The following is a 14,811-nucleotide window of genomic DNA, read 5'->3' on the forward strand; positions in this document are numbered from 1 at the left end:
CGCTAACAGAAATATAAGTATGAATGATTTTGTTTTTATTTTGTTAATAAGATGCAAATAAAAGATAACAAACAAAATGTATGTATCTTTCCAACACTTTTCATTTAATTGTGATTTAGCACTACAGATATAACAATTAACGCTCAGAGACAGATTGTGATTGTGTCAGTTGAAAAGTCAATTTTTTTGCAATGATTACAGGTTCTCCATTTATAAAATAAAGATTAAAAAAAATCTGAAACATAATTGGCAATGCCCATTTTTCCCATATGATGGCAGCAAACTCCCAAATGTAGTTTTGGTGTACTTACAGTGAGAAAAGCATAAGGGCACCAGGGAGGTAAAACAAGAGTGGCAGGACTCCATTCAGGTGGGAAGTCCATATCTCTGGTCTGGGGATTTTTAACAAGCTTCAACCGCCTTCAGGCAGCTGTCACCTGTCATTTCTGCTGACGATTCTGTTATCTTCCCTTGGTAACAGCATGTAATTTGTATTAATATTGGCCATAATAACATACTGGCAGCAATACAAGCCACATGGTGTTTGCGTCACGTGGGAATATGTATTTTGAGGAGCACAAGTTACAACTAACAATACTCAAGGCAAGAAAAAAAAACTGCGTTAAATCACCTCGACATTGATGCCGTCAAATGTTGATAGAAAGTAGCCGTATTTAATTCCCCACTGATAAATAACCCATGATTTAAATTATAGGGCCCCCTTCCTTTCAGTCCCACCTGAATCATCTCCTTTCAACCCTTAACCTTATCTTTGAGCGTATGAATTCTCCTGGGTTCTGGAAAAGGGGAAAAGGGGGGAGCCCCCCTTAAGAACAAGCTTTCCTCTCCCTGTGGCCCCCTTAAATGTTAATTGGTAAAAAAAGATAGCAAAATATGGCTTTTAAGAAAAAAACTATTTCCATGTTATGATCGTAAGACAAGGTGAAATGGATCATATCTAAACTCCTAAATACTTCCAATTCCTAGATAGCACTTTAGCCAGCTAGCTCTTCCAGACACTCCGTACTCAAGTCAACGGAAGTAAATGGTTGGACGGGAAATTACAGCGCAGTTCTATCAAATCTACTCTTGGAAACACAGTTGATTATTTTCACTTAACAAAGGTTAATGGTATGGGCTGATGCTTGACCTGGTGTTCAGTAAATATCAGCTCGTCCCTGGGTGGGCTTGAACCACCAACCTTTCGATTTACAGTCGAACACGCTAACCAATTGCGCCACAGAGACCTATGAGGTAAATCACATGTGTCTTGAAAAAAAAGTAATACGCCCAAAAAAGACGTGCGTTAAATCACCTCGACATTGATGTCTTCAAATGTTGATAGAAAGTAGCCGTATTTCATTCCCCACTGATAAATAACCCATGATTTAAATTCTAGGGCCCCCTCCCTTTCAGTCCCACCTGAATAATCTCCTTTCAACCCTTAACCTTATCTCTGAGCGTATGAATTCTCCTGGGTTCTGGAAAAGGGGAAAAGGGGGGAGCCCCCCTTAAGAACAAGCTTTCCTCTCCCTGTGGCCCCCTTAAATGTTAATTGGTAAAAAAAGATAGCAAAATATGGCTTTTAAGAAAAAAACGATTTCCATGTTATGATCGTAAGACAAGGTGAAATGGATCATATCTAAACTCCTAAATACTTCCAATTCCTAGATAGCACTTTAGCCAGCTAGCTCTTCCAGACACTCTGTACTCAAGTCAACGGAAGTAAATGGTTGGACGGGAAATGACAGAGCAGTTCTATCAAATCTACTCTTGGAAACAGTTGATTTTTTTCACTTAACAAAGGTTAATGGTATGGGCTGATGCTTGACCTGGTGTTCAGTAAAAATCAGCTCGTCCCTGGGTGGGCTTGAACCACCAACCTTTCGATTAACAGTCGAACGCGCTAACCAATTGCGCCACAGAGACCTATGTGGGAAACCACATGTGTCTTGAAAAAAAAGTAATACACCCAAAAAAAAACTGCGTTAAATCACCTCGACATTGATGCCGTCAAATGTTGATAGAAAGTAGCCGTATTTAATTCCCCACTGATAAATAACCCATGATTTAAATTCTAGGGCCCCCTTCCTTTCAGTCCCACCTGAATCATCTCCTTTCAACCCTTAACCTTATCTTTGAGCGTATGAATTCTCCTGGGTTCTGGAAAAGGGGAAAAGGGGGGAGCCCCCCTTAAGAACAAGCTTTCCTCTCCCTGTGGCCCCCTTAAATGTTAATTGGTAAAAAAAGATAGCAAAATATGGCTTTTAAGAAAAAAACTATTTCCATGATATGATCGTAACACAAGAAACAACAGAAATATAAGTATGAATGATTTTGTTTTTATTTTGTTAATAAGATGCAAATAAAAGATAACAAACAAAATGTATGTATCTTTCCAACACTTTTCATTTAATTGTGATTTAGCACTACAGATAAAACAATTAACGCTCAGAGACAGATTGTGATTGTGTCAGTTGAAAAGTCAATTTTTTTGCAATGATTACAGGTTCTCCATTTATAAAATAAAGATTAAAAAAAATCTGAAACATAATTGGCAATGCCCATTTTTCCCATATGATGGCAGCAAACTCCCAAATGTAGTTTTGGTGTACTTACAGTGAGAAAAGCATAAGGGCACCAGGGAGGTAAAACAAGAGTGGCAGGACTCCATTCAGGTGGGAAGTCCATATCTCTGGTCTGGGGATTTTTAACAAGCTTCAACCGCCTTCAGGCAGCTGTCACCTGTCATTTCTGCTGACGATTCTGTTATCTTCCCTTGGTAACAGCATGTAATTTGTATTAATATTGGCCATAATAACATACTGGCAGCAATACAAGCCACATGGTGTTTGCGTCACGTGGGAATATGTATTTTGAGGAGCACAAGTAACAACTAACAATACTCAAGGCAAGGCTTCAGGCCCAGAATATATTTCATTTTCTTTGCATTAATGGTTCACATATATGCCATTAAAATGCCTCCAACCTACAGTAAAGTCCAGGGTTCTCCCTGGGTCTAGTCAGTCTTAACCTTTTATAGATGACATGCATGTATTTAAAATGTATGTCTTTCATGAAAAATGTCCTTTATGTGAAACTTTCCAAGTAGTGGTGTGCCTTTAAATAAAAACCATTCTGAAGACCAGAAGCCCAGATGGGCTGATGCAACTGCACAGTGGGTCCTTTCATAGAATGAGGATGGAGAGGCTATGTGTGGGACCATGAAACGTATTGTTAAGATGAAGAAAAGTGGAAAAATTACATTTCTAACCCTATCCCTTTTTCTTCCCAGGTTGCCTCGTACCTTTGATATGGTTCAAGGTGTGGATCAAAGGGCGCTAGATCAATACCAATGTTCACACCGGCTGATTGGCTGAGGGATATCTGACTGAAAGTGTTGCTCTGTCATTTCGTTGCCCTCCAACTGCATGCTTAGGCTTCCCTGCTTACCTGCCTTGTTGTTCAACAGTCCTCTGTTCACACACCAATGAGGTGGCAACACGGATGTCCCAATGGCGGGGATATGAATATGAATATGATGAATATGTATAATCAGTATAGTAAGCTCTTCTTTCAGACACTCCGTACTCAAGTCAACGTAAATACATGGTTGGAAGGGAAATGACAGAGCAGTTCTATCAAATCTACTCTTAGAAACAAAGTTTATCTTTTTCACTTAACAAAGATTGATAGTATGGGCTGATGCTTGACCTGGTGTTCAGTAAATATCAGCTCGTCCCTGTGTGGGTTTGAACCACCAACCTTTCGAGTAACAGTCGAACGCGCCACAGAGACCTGTGAGATCACATGTGTCTTGAAAAAAAAGTAATACACCCAAAAAAAACCTGCGCGTTAAATAACCTTGACATTGATGCCTTCAAATGTTGATAGAAAGTAGCCGTATTTCATTCCCCACTGATAAATAACACATGATTTAAATTCTAGGGCTCCCTCCCTTTCAGTCCCACCTGAATCATCTCCTTTCAACCCTTAACCTTATCTCTGAGCGTATGAATTCTCCTGGGTTCTGGAAAAGGGGAAAAGGGCCCCCCTTAAGAACAAGCTTTCCTCTCCCTGTGGCCCCCTTAAATGTTGATTGGTAAAAAAAAGATAGCAAAATAGGGCTTTTAAGAAAAAAACTATGTCCATGTTATGATCGTATCTAAGCTCCAAAATACTTCCAATTCCAAGAAAAGCACTTTAGCCAGCTAGCTCTTCTTCCAGACACTCCGTACTCAAGTCAACGGAATTAAATGGTTGGATGGGAAATCACAGAGCAGTTCTATCAAATCTACTCTTGGAAACACAGTTGATTTTTTTCACTCAACATAGGTTAATAGTATGGGCTGATGCTTGACCTGGTGTTCAGTAAATATCAGCTCGTCCCTAGGTGGGCTTGAACCACCAACCTTTCGATTAACAGTCGAACGCGCTAACCAATTGCGCCACATGGACCGATGAGGGGAATTACATGCGTCTTGAAAAAAAACTAATACACCCAAAAAAAACCTGTGCGTTAAATCACCTCGACATTGATGTCTTCAAATGTTGATAGAAAGTAGCCGTATTTCATTCCCCACTGATAAATAACACATGATTTAAATGCTAGGGCCCCCTCCCTTTCAGTCCCACCTGAATTATCTCCTTTCAACCCTTAACCTTATCTCTGAGCGTATGAATTCTCCTGGGTTCTGGAAAAGGGGAAAAGGGGGGAGCCCCCCTTAAGAACAAGCTTTCCTCTCCCTGTGGCCCCCTTAAATGTTAATTGGTAAAAAAGATAGCAAAATAGGGCTTTAAAGAAAAAAACTATTTCCATGTTATGATCGTAAGACAAGGTGAAATGGATCATATCTAAACTCCTAAATACTTCCAATTCCTAGATAGCACTTTAGCCAGCTAGCTCTACCAGACACTCCGTACTCAAGTCAACGGAAGTAAATGGTTGAACGGGAAATGACAGAGCTGTTCTATCAAATCTACTATTGGAAACACAGTTGATTTTTTTCACTTAACAAAGGTTAATGCTATGGGCTGATGCTTGACCTGGGGCCGTATTCACAAAGCATTTTATCTTACCGCTAGGAGTGCTCCTAACTCGCGCTAAAACATTTTACGTAGGAGTTTTTTCTTAAAAGTTATTCACAAAGCCGCTGAGACCTACTCTTACTAAGGATAAATCACAAAGAGTGAACTAAGAGTGACGCGCCGTTGCTATGGATTACGTCAATTCTCGTGCACGAGTTTAGAAGCGGTCAGTTCGGTGATTGGTTGTTCAGACGAGCCCACTGAATCACCGAAAAACAAGGAAATAGCCTAGGCTAGAAATGAATTCCTATTAAGTAGTTATAGTGCAGTTAGCAGAATACACGCATGATGACAATTTTGTGCAGACCACGATAATGACGTTGTAGCCTGCACGTTCAAGAGAGAGAGAAAGCAAACAATACAAATACGTAAAATCTAAAAGAAAATAAATGTTACGAACTACCCAAGTGTTGACTGATTTGTGCCAAGGTGTTTACCTAAAATGTGTTTTCAAAGTGATCCCTAAATGCCTGTCCACTCGGTTCCACACGGCCAAATTCCTTGTAATGTTGATCGCCATCATCATCATCATCATCATCGTCTGGCTGTGGAATGTTCCTCCGCTTGCAGAGGTTGTGTAGAATGGCACATACAGTGATTACTGTGCTTGCCCTCTCTGGGGTGAGGCGTATTTCGCCGTGGAGGACATGGAGGAAACCGACGTTTCATCTGCCCAATTCCTCTCTCCACAACATTTCGTGTATGTTTGTGTGCTCTAGCAAAGAGCCAATACGATGTGTTTTACGCATAGGACTAATCTGCGTAATCACTTACATGTTACACTTTAACTGTGCTCCCGGTTGTGGATTGAGGTAGGGTGTCTAGAGCCACGTCTTGCATGGATAGTCACTGTCACCCAGCAAGTGACACCCAACTGGTACATCTCAAAAAGCTGCCTCAGACCGCTCACCATTAAAATGCGCGAATCATGGGTAGCTGAAGATCCAGGCCACTTTGCAACAACATCCAGTAGGCTATGTTAAAATTTGCATCAAAAACAACCTGCATGTTGATGGAATGCACTTTCTTCCTATTGACGAACACGTCCTCGTCTTTTGATGGCGCAATTATTTTTATTTTTTAGAAGTTATATATATTTTTTTATAACTTATAATTGTTATAACATTTTATTTCGGGACTAATCGGATTATTCCTGTTAGTCGGGGATGTTATTGCATCGCGCATTAACTCCACAATAAATTGAATACCCTAACATTTCGTCTCGCAGGCATTTTAAGATTCTTTGTGAATAGGTCTTACTGAGTTAGGAGTCCTCTTGAGGACTTTTAAGCTCTCCTAGACTTAGGTGCTACTTTTAGTCCTAAAATACTTTGTGAATTGCTCTTAGTGAAAAAAGTTAGGAGTCCTAAATTTAAGAGTGACACGCCCATTATTTTTAGGAGTTACTCCTAAATTCGCCAGTTAGGACCTACTTTTAGCCCTAAGATCCTTTGTGAATACGGCCCCTGGTGTTCAGTAAATATCAGCTCGTCCCTGGGTAGGCTTGAACCACCAACCTTTCGATTAACAGTCGAACGCACTAACCAATTGCGCCAAAGCTACAGAGACCTATGTGGGAAATCACATGTGTCTTGAAAAAAAAGTAATACACCCAAAAAAAAACTGCGTTAAATCACCTCGACATTGATGCCGTCAAATGTTGATAGAAAGTAGCCGTATTTAATTCCCCACTGATAAATAACCCATGATTTAAATTCTAGGGCCCCCTTCCTTTCAGTCCCACCTGAATCATCTCCTTTCAACCCTTAACCTTATCTTTGAGCGTATGAATTCTCCTGGGTTCTGGAAAAGGGGAAAAGGGGGGAGCCCCCCTTAAGAACAAGCTTTCCTCTCCCTGTGGCCCCCTTAAATGTTAATTGGTAAAAAAAGATAGCAAAATATGGCTTTCAAGAAAAAAACTATTTCCATGATATGATCGTAACACAAGGTGAAATGGATCATATCTATGCTCCTAAATACTTCCAATTCCTAGAAAGCACTTTAGCCAGCTAGCTCTTCTTCCAGACACTCCGTACTCAAGTCAACGGAAGTAAATGGTTGGACGGGAAATGACAGAGCAGTTCTATCAAATCTACTCTTGGGAAGACAGTTGATTTTTTTCACTTAACAAAGGTTAATAGAATGGGCTGATGCTTGACCTAGTCTTCAGTAAATATCAGCTCGTCCCTGGGTGGGCTTGAACCACCAACCTTTCGATTAACAGTCGAACGCGCTAACCAATTGCGCCACAGAGACCCATGTAGGAAATCACATGTGTCTTGAAAAAAAATTAATACACCCAAAAAAAAACTGCGTTAAATCACCTCGACATTGATGCCGTCAAATGTTGATAGAAAGTAGCCGTATTTAATTCCCCACTGATAAATAACCCATGATTTAAATTCTAGGGCCCCCTTCCTTTCAGTCCCACCTGAATCATCTCCTTTCAACCCTTAACCTTATCTTTGAGCGTATGAATTCTCCTGGGTTCTGGAAAAGGGGAAAAGGGGGGAGCCCCCCTTAAGAACAAGCTTTCCTCTCCCTGTGGCCCCCTTAAATGTTAATTGGTAAAAAAAGATAGCAAAATATGGCTTTTAAGAAAAAAACTATTTCCATGTTATGATCGTAAGACAAGGTGAAATGGATCATATCTAAACTCCTAAATACTTCCAATTCCTAGATAGCACTTTAGCCAGCTAGCTCTTCCAGACACTCCGTACTCAAGTCAACGGAAGTAATTGGTTGGACAGGAAATTACAGAGCAGTTCTATCAAATCTACTCTTGGAAACACAGTTGATTATTTTCACTTAACAAAGGTTAATGGTATGGGCTGATGCTTGACCTGGTGTTCAGTAAATATCAGCTCGTCCCTGGGTGGGCTTGAACCACCAACCTTTCGATTTACAGTCGAACACGCTAACCAATTGCGCCACAGAGACCTATGTGGTAATACACATGTGTCTTGAAAAAAAAGTAATACGCCCAAAAAAGACGTGCGTTAAATCACCTCGACATTGATGTCTTCAAATGTTGATAGAAAGTAGCCGTATTTCATTCCCCACTGATAAATAACCCATGATTTAAATTCTAGGGCCCCCTCCCTTTCAGTCCCACCTGAATAATCTCCTTTCAACCCTTAACCTTATCTCTGAGCGTATGAATTCTCCTGGGTTCTGGAAAAGGGGAAAAGGGGGGAGCCCCCCTTAAGAACAAGCTTTCCTCTCCCTGTGGCCCCCTTAAATGTTAATTGGTAAAAAAAGATAGCAAAATATGGCTTTTAAGAAAAAAAACGATTTCCATGTTATGATCGTAAGACAAGGTGAAATGGATCATATCTAAACTCCTAAATACTTCCAATTCCTAGATAGCACTTTAGCCAGCTAGCTCTTCCAGACACTCTGTACTCAAGTCAACGGAAGTAAATGGTTGGACGGGAAATGACAGAGCAGTTCTATCAAATCTACTCTTGGAAACACAGTTGATTTTTTTCACTTAACAAAGGTTAATGGTATGGGCTGATGCTTGACCTGGTGTTCAGTAAAAATCAGCTCGTCCCTGGGTGGGCTTGAACCACCAACCTTTCGATTAACAGTCGAACGCGCTAACCAATTGCGCCACAGAGAGCTATGTGGAAAACCACATGTGTCTTGAAAAAAAAGTAATACACCCAAAAATAAACTGCGTTAAATCACCTCGACATTGATGCCGTCAAATGTTGATAGAAAGTAGCCGTATTTAATTCCCCACTGATAAATAACCCATGATTTAAATTCTAGGGCCCCCTTCCTTTCAGTCCCACCTGAATCATCTCCTTTCAACCCTTAACCTTATCTTTGAGCGTATGAATTCTCCTGGGTTCTGGAAAAGGGGGGAGCCCCCCTTAAGAACAAGCTTTCCTCTCCCTGTGGCCCCCTTAAATGTTAATTGGTAAAAAAAGATAGCAAAATATGGCTTTTAAGAAAAAAACTATTTCCATGATATGATCGTAACACAAGGTGAAATGGATCATATCTAAGCTCCTAAATACTTCCAATTCCTAGAAAGCACTTTAGCCAGCTAGCTCTTCTTCCAGACACTCCGTACTCAAGTCAACGGAAGTAAATGGTTGGACGGGAAATGACAGAGCAGTTCTATCAAATCTACTCTTGGAAACACAGTTGATTTTTTTCACTTAACAAAGGTTAATGGTATGGGCTGATGCTTGACCTGGTGTTCAGTAAATATCAGCTCTTCCCTGGGTGGGCTTGAACCACCAACCTTTCGATTAACAGTCGAACGTGCTAACCAATTGCGCCACAGAGACCTATCTGGGAAATCACATGTGTCTTGAAAAAAATGTAATACACCCAAAAAAAACCTGTGCGTTAAATCACCTCGACATTGATGTCTTCAAGTGTTGATAGAAAGTAGCCGTATTTCATTCCCCACTGATAAATATCACATGATTTAAATGCTAGGGCCCCCTCCCTTTCAGTCCCACCTGAATCATCTCCTTTCAACCCTTAACCTTATCTCTGAGCGTATGAATTCTCCTGGGTTCTGGAAAAGGGGAAAAGGAGCCCCCCTTAAGAACAAGCTTTCCTCTCCCTGTGGCCCCCTTAAATGTTAATTGGTAAAAAAAGATAGCAAAATATGGCTTTTAAGAAAAAAACTATTTCCATGATATGATCGTAACACAAGGTGAAATGGATCATATCTAAGCTCCTAAATACTTCCAATTCCTAGAAAGCACTTTAGCCAGCTAGCTCTTCTTCCAGACACTCCGTACTCAAGTCAACGGAAGTAAATGGTTGGACGGGAAATGACAGAGCAGTTCTATCAAATCTACTCTTGGAAACACAGTTGATTTTTTTCACTTAACAAAGGTTAATGGTATGGGCTGATGCTTGACCTGGTGTTCAGTAAATATCAGCTCGTCCCTGGGTGGGCTTGATCCACCAACCTTTCGATTAACAGTCGAACACGCTAACCAATTGTGCCACAGAGACCAATGTGGGAAACCACATGTGTCTTGAAAAAAAAGTAATACACCCAAAAAGAAAATGCGTTAAATCACCTCGACATTGATGCCGTCAAATGTTGATAGAAAGTAGCCGTATTTAATTCCCCACTGATAAATATCACATGATTTAAATGCTAGGGCCCCCTCCCTTTCAGTCCCACCTGAATCATCTCCTTTCAACCCTTAACCTTATCTCTGAGCGTATGAATTCTCCTGGGTTCTGGAAAAGGGGAAAAGGGGGGAGCCCCCCTTAAGAACAAGCTTTCCTCTCCCTGTGGCCCCCTTAAATGTTAATTGGTAAAAAAAGATAGCAAAATAGGGCTTTAAAGAAAAAAACTATTTCCATGTTATGATCGTAAGACAAGGTGAAATGGATCATATCTAAACTCCTAAATACTTCCAATTCCTAGATAGCACTTTAGCCAGCTAGCTCTTCCAGACACTCCGTACTCAAGTCAACGGAAGTAAATGGTTGGACGGGAAATGACAGAGCTGTTCTATCAAATCTACTATTGGAAACACAGTTGATTTTTTTCACTTAACAAAGGTTAATGGTATGGGCTGATGCTTGACCTGGTGTTCAGTAAAAATCAGCTCGTCCCTGGGTGGGCTTGAACCTCCAACCTTTCGATTAACAGTCGAACGCGCTAACCAATTGCGCCACAGAGACCTATGAGGGAAATCACATGTGTCTTGAAAAAAATGTAATACACCCAAAAAAAACCTGTGCGTTAAATCACCTCGACATTGATGTCTTCAAATGTTGATAGAAAGTAGCCGTATTTCATTCACCACTGATAAATATCACATGATTTAAATGCTAGGGCCCCCTCCCTTTCAGTCCCACCTGAATCATCTCCTTTCAACCCTTAACCTTATCTCTGAGCGTATGAATTCTCCTGGGTTCTGGAAAAGGGGAAAAGGGGGGAGCCCCCCTTAAGAACAAGCTTCCCTCTCCCTGTGGCCCCCTTAAATGTTAATTGGTAAAAAAAGATAGCAAAATAGGGCTTTAAAGAAAAAAACTATTTCCATGTTATGATCGTAAGACAAGGTGAAATGGATCATATCTAAACTCCTAAATACTTCCAATTCCTAGATAGCACTTTAGCCAGCTAGCTCTTCCAGACACTCCGTACTCAAGTCAACGGAAGTAAATGGTTGGACGGGAAATGACAGAGCTGTTCTATCAAATCTACTATTGGAAACACAGTTGATTTTTTTCACTTAACAAAGGTTAATGGTATGGGCTGATGCTTGACCTGGTGTTCAGTAAATATCAGCTCGTCCCTGGGTAGGCTTGAACCACCAAACTTTCGATTAACAGTCGAACGCGCTAACCAATTGCGCCAATGCTACAGAGACATATGTGGGAATTCACATGTGTCTTGAAAAAAAGTAATACACCCAAAAAAAAACTGTGTTAAATCACCTCGACATTGATGCCGTCAAATGTTGATAGAAAGTAGCCGTATTTAATTCCCCACTGATAAATAACCCATGATTTAAATTCTAGGGCCCCCTTCCTTTCAGTCCCACCTGAATCATCTCCTTTCAACCCTTAACCTTATCTTTGAGCGTATGAATTCTCCTGGGTTCTGGAAAAGGGGAAAAGGGGGGAGCCCCCCTTAAGAACAAGCTTTCCTCTCCCTGTGGCCCCCTTAAATGTTAATTGGTAAAAAAAGATAGCAAAATATGGCTTTTAAGAAAAAAACGATTTCCATGTTATGATCGTAAGACAAGGTGAAATGGATCATATCTAAGCTCCTAAATACTTCCAATTCCTAGAAAGCACTTTAGCCAGCTAGCTCTTCTTCCAGACACTCCGTACTCAAGTCAACGGAAGTAAATGGTTGGAAGGGAAATGACAGAGCAGTTCTATCAAATCTACTCTTGGAAACACAGTTGATTTTTTTCACTTAACAAAGGTTAATGGTATGGGCTGATGCTTGACCTGGTGTTCAGTAAATATCAGCTCGTCCCTGGGTGGGCTTGAACCACCAACCTTTCGAATATCAGTCGAACACACTAACCAATTGCGCCACAGAGACCAAAGTGGGAAACCACAAGTGTCTTGAAAAAAAAGTAATACACCCAAAAAAAAAAAGCGTTAAATCACCTCGACATTGATGCCGTCAAATGTTGATAGAAAGTAGCCGTATTTAATTCCCCACTGATAAATAACCCATGATTTAAATTCTAGGGCCCCCTTCCTTTCAGTCCCACCTGAATCATCTCCTTTCAACCCTTAACCTTATCTCTGAGCGTATGAATTCTCCTGGGTTCTGGAAAAGGGGAAAAGGGGGGAGCCCCCCTTAAGAACAAGCTTTCCTCTCCCTGTGGCCCCCTTAAATGTTAATTGGTAAAAAAAGATAGCAAAATATGGCTTTTAAGAAAAAAACTATTTCCATGTTATGATCGTAACACAAGGTGAAATGGATCATGTCTAAGCTCCTAAATACTTCCAATTCCTAGAAAGCACTTTAGCCAGATAGCTCTTCTTCCAGACACTCCGTACTCAAGTCAACGGAAGTAAATGGTTGGACGGGAAATGACAGAGCATTTCTATCAAATCTACTATTGGAAACACAGTTGATCTTTTTCACTTAACAAAGGTTAATGGTATGGGCTGATGCTTGACCTGGTGTTCAGTAAATGTCAGCTCGTCCCTGGGTGGGCTTGAACCACCAACCTTTCGATTAACAGTCCAACGCGCTAACCAATTGCGCCACAGATACAGATGTGTGACATCACATGTGTCTTGAAAAAAAAGTAATACACCCAAAAAAAACCTGTGCGTCAAATCACCTCGCCATTGATGCCTTCAAATGTTGATAGAAAGTAGCCGTATTTCATTCCCCACTGATAAATAACATATGTTTAAATTCTAGGGCCCCCTCCCTTTCAGTCCCACCTGAATCATCTCCTTTCAACCCTTAACCTTATCTCTGAGCGTATGAATTCTCCTGGGTTCTGGAAAAGGGGAAAAGGGGGGAGCCCCCCTTAAGAACAAGCTTTCCTCTCCCTGTGGCCCCCTTAAATGTTAATTGGTAAAAAAAGATAGCAAAATATGGCTTATAAGAAAAATACTATTTCCATGTTATGATCGTAAGACAAGGTGAAATGGATCATATCTAAGCTCCTAAATACTTCCAATTCCTAGAAAGCACTTTGGCCAGCTAGCTCTTCTTCCAGACACTCCGTACTCAAGTCAATGGAAGTAAATGGTTGGATGGGAAATGACAGAGCAGTTCTATCATATCTACTCTTGGAAACACAGTTGATTATTTTCACTTAACAAAGGTTAATGGTATGGGCTGATGCTTGACCTGGTGTTCAGTAAATATCAGCTCGTCCCTGGGTGGGCTTGAACCACCAACCTTTCGATTAACAGCCGAACGCGCTAACCAATTGCGCCACAGAGACCTATGAGGGAAATCACATGTGTCTTGAAAAAATGTAATACACCCAAAAAAAACCTGTGCGTTAAATCACCTCGACATTGATGTCTTCAAATGTTGATAGAAAGTAGCCGTATTTCATTCCCCACTGATAAATAACACTTGATTTAAATGCTAGGGCCCCCTCCCTTTCAGTCCCACCTGAATCATCTCCTTTCAACCCTTAACCTTATCTCTGAGCGTATGAATTCTCCTGGGTTCTGGAAAAGGGGAAAAGGGGGGAGCCCCCCTTAAGAACAAGCTTTCCTCTCCCTGTGGCCCCCTTAAATGTTAATTGGTAAAAAAGATAGCAAAATAGGGCTTTAAAGAAAAAAACTATTTCCATGTTATGATCGTAAGACAAGGTGAAATGGATCATATCTAAACTCCTAAATACTTCCAATTCCTAGATAGCACTTTAGCCAGCTAGCCCTTCCAGACACTCCGTACTCAAGTCAACGGAAGTAAATGGTTGGACGGGAAATGACAGAGCTGTTCTATCAAATCTACTATTGGAAACACAGTTGATTTTTTTCACTTAACAAAGGTTAATGGTATGGGCTGATGCTTGACCTGGTGTTCAGTAAATATCAGCTCGTCCCTGGGTGGGCTTGAACCACCAACCTTTCGATTAACAGTCGAACGCGCTCACCAATTGCGCCAAAGCTACAGAGACCTTTGAGGAAAATCACATGTGTCTTGAAAAAAATGTAATACACCCAAAAAAAACCTGTGCGTTAAATCACCTCGACATTGATGTCTTCAAATGTTGATAGAAAGTAGCCGTATTTCATTCCCCACTGATGAATATCACATGATTTAAATGCTAGGGCCCCCTCCCTTTCAGTCCCACCTGAATCATCTCCTTTCAACCCTTAACCTTATCTCTGAGCGTATGAATTCTCCTGGGTTCTGGAAAAGGGGAAAAGGGGGGAGCCCCCCTTAAGAACAAGCTTCCCTCTCCCTGTGGCCCCCTTAAATGTTAATTGGTAAAAAAAGATAGCAAAATAGGGCTTTAAAGAAAAAAACTATTTCCATGTTATGATCGTAAGACAAGGTGAAATGGATCATATCTAAACTCCTAAATACTTCCAATTCCTAGATAGCACTTTAGCCAGCTAGCTCTTCCAGACACTCCGTACTCAAGTCAACGGAAGTAAATGGTTGGACGGGAAATGACAGAGCTGTTCTATCAAATCTACTATTGAAAACACAGTTGATTTTTTTCACTTAACAAAGGTTAATGGTATGGGCTGATGCTTGACCTGGTGTTCAGTAAATAT

General features: G+C 40.8%; 15 non-coding genes across 15 annotated transcripts; all 15 read right to left on the reverse strand.

Moving 5' to 3' along the window:
- Window positions 1-1,173: 1,173 nt before the first annotated feature.
- Window positions 1,174-1,247, reverse strand: trnay-gua (transfer RNA tyrosine (anticodon GUA)). The gene has a single exon. It is a non-coding gene; the product is annotated as a tRNA-Tyr (tRNA).
- Window positions 1,248-1,855: 608 nt separating this feature from the next.
- Window positions 1,856-1,929, reverse strand: trnan-guu (transfer RNA asparagine (anticodon GUU)). The gene has a single exon. It is a non-coding gene; the product is annotated as a tRNA-Asn (tRNA).
- Window positions 1,930-4,384: 2,455 nt separating this feature from the next.
- trnan-guu (transfer RNA asparagine (anticodon GUU)) lies at window positions 4,385-4,458 on the reverse strand. The gene has a single exon. It is a non-coding gene; the product is annotated as a tRNA-Asn (tRNA).
- Window positions 4,459-6,577: 2,119 nt separating this feature from the next.
- trnan-guu (transfer RNA asparagine (anticodon GUU)) lies at window positions 6,578-6,657 on the reverse strand. The gene has a single exon. It is a non-coding gene; the product is annotated as a tRNA-Asn (tRNA).
- Window positions 6,658-7,270: 613 nt separating this feature from the next.
- trnan-guu (transfer RNA asparagine (anticodon GUU)) lies at window positions 7,271-7,344 on the reverse strand. The gene has a single exon. It is a non-coding gene; the product is annotated as a tRNA-Asn (tRNA).
- Window positions 7,345-7,954: 610 nt separating this feature from the next.
- On the reverse strand, window positions 7,955-8,028 carry trnay-gua (transfer RNA tyrosine (anticodon GUA)). Its single transcript has one exon. It is a non-coding gene; the product is annotated as a tRNA-Tyr (tRNA).
- Window positions 8,029-8,639: 611 nt separating this feature from the next.
- On the reverse strand, window positions 8,640-8,713 carry trnan-guu (transfer RNA asparagine (anticodon GUU)). Its single transcript has one exon. It is a non-coding gene; the product is annotated as a tRNA-Asn (tRNA).
- A 605-nt stretch (window positions 8,714-9,318) lies between these two features.
- On the reverse strand, window positions 9,319-9,392 carry trnan-guu (transfer RNA asparagine (anticodon GUU)). The gene has a single exon. It is a non-coding gene; the product is annotated as a tRNA-Asn (tRNA).
- Window positions 9,393-10,003: 611 nt separating this feature from the next.
- Window positions 10,004-10,077, reverse strand: trnan-guu (transfer RNA asparagine (anticodon GUU)). The gene has a single exon. It is a non-coding gene; the product is annotated as a tRNA-Asn (tRNA).
- Window positions 10,078-10,687: 610 nt separating this feature from the next.
- Window positions 10,688-10,761, reverse strand: trnan-guu (transfer RNA asparagine (anticodon GUU)). Its single transcript has one exon. It is a non-coding gene; the product is annotated as a tRNA-Asn (tRNA).
- A 612-nt stretch (window positions 10,762-11,373) lies between these two features.
- Window positions 11,374-11,453, reverse strand: trnan-guu (transfer RNA asparagine (anticodon GUU)). Its single transcript has one exon. It is a non-coding gene; the product is annotated as a tRNA-Asn (tRNA).
- Window positions 11,454-12,065: 612 nt separating this feature from the next.
- trnai-gau (transfer RNA isoleucine (anticodon GAU)) lies at window positions 12,066-12,139 on the reverse strand. Its single transcript has one exon. It is a non-coding gene; the product is annotated as a tRNA-Ile (tRNA).
- Window positions 12,140-12,752: 613 nt separating this feature from the next.
- On the reverse strand, window positions 12,753-12,826 carry trnan-guu (transfer RNA asparagine (anticodon GUU)). Its single transcript has one exon. It is a non-coding gene; the product is annotated as a tRNA-Asn (tRNA).
- Window positions 12,827-13,440: 614 nt separating this feature from the next.
- Window positions 13,441-13,514, reverse strand: trnan-guu (transfer RNA asparagine (anticodon GUU)). Its single transcript has one exon. It is a non-coding gene; the product is annotated as a tRNA-Asn (tRNA).
- A 610-nt stretch (window positions 13,515-14,124) lies between these two features.
- Window positions 14,125-14,204, reverse strand: trnan-guu (transfer RNA asparagine (anticodon GUU)). Its single transcript has one exon. It is a non-coding gene; the product is annotated as a tRNA-Asn (tRNA).
- Window positions 14,205-14,811: the final 607 nt, after the last annotated feature.

Source organism: Gadus chalcogrammus, chromosome 8 (genome assembly GCF_026213295.1).
Source record: "Gadus chalcogrammus isolate NIFS_2021 chromosome 8, NIFS_Gcha_1.0, whole genome shotgun sequence".
Taxonomy (NCBI): domain Eukaryota; kingdom Metazoa; phylum Chordata; class Actinopteri; order Gadiformes; family Gadidae; genus Gadus; species Gadus chalcogrammus.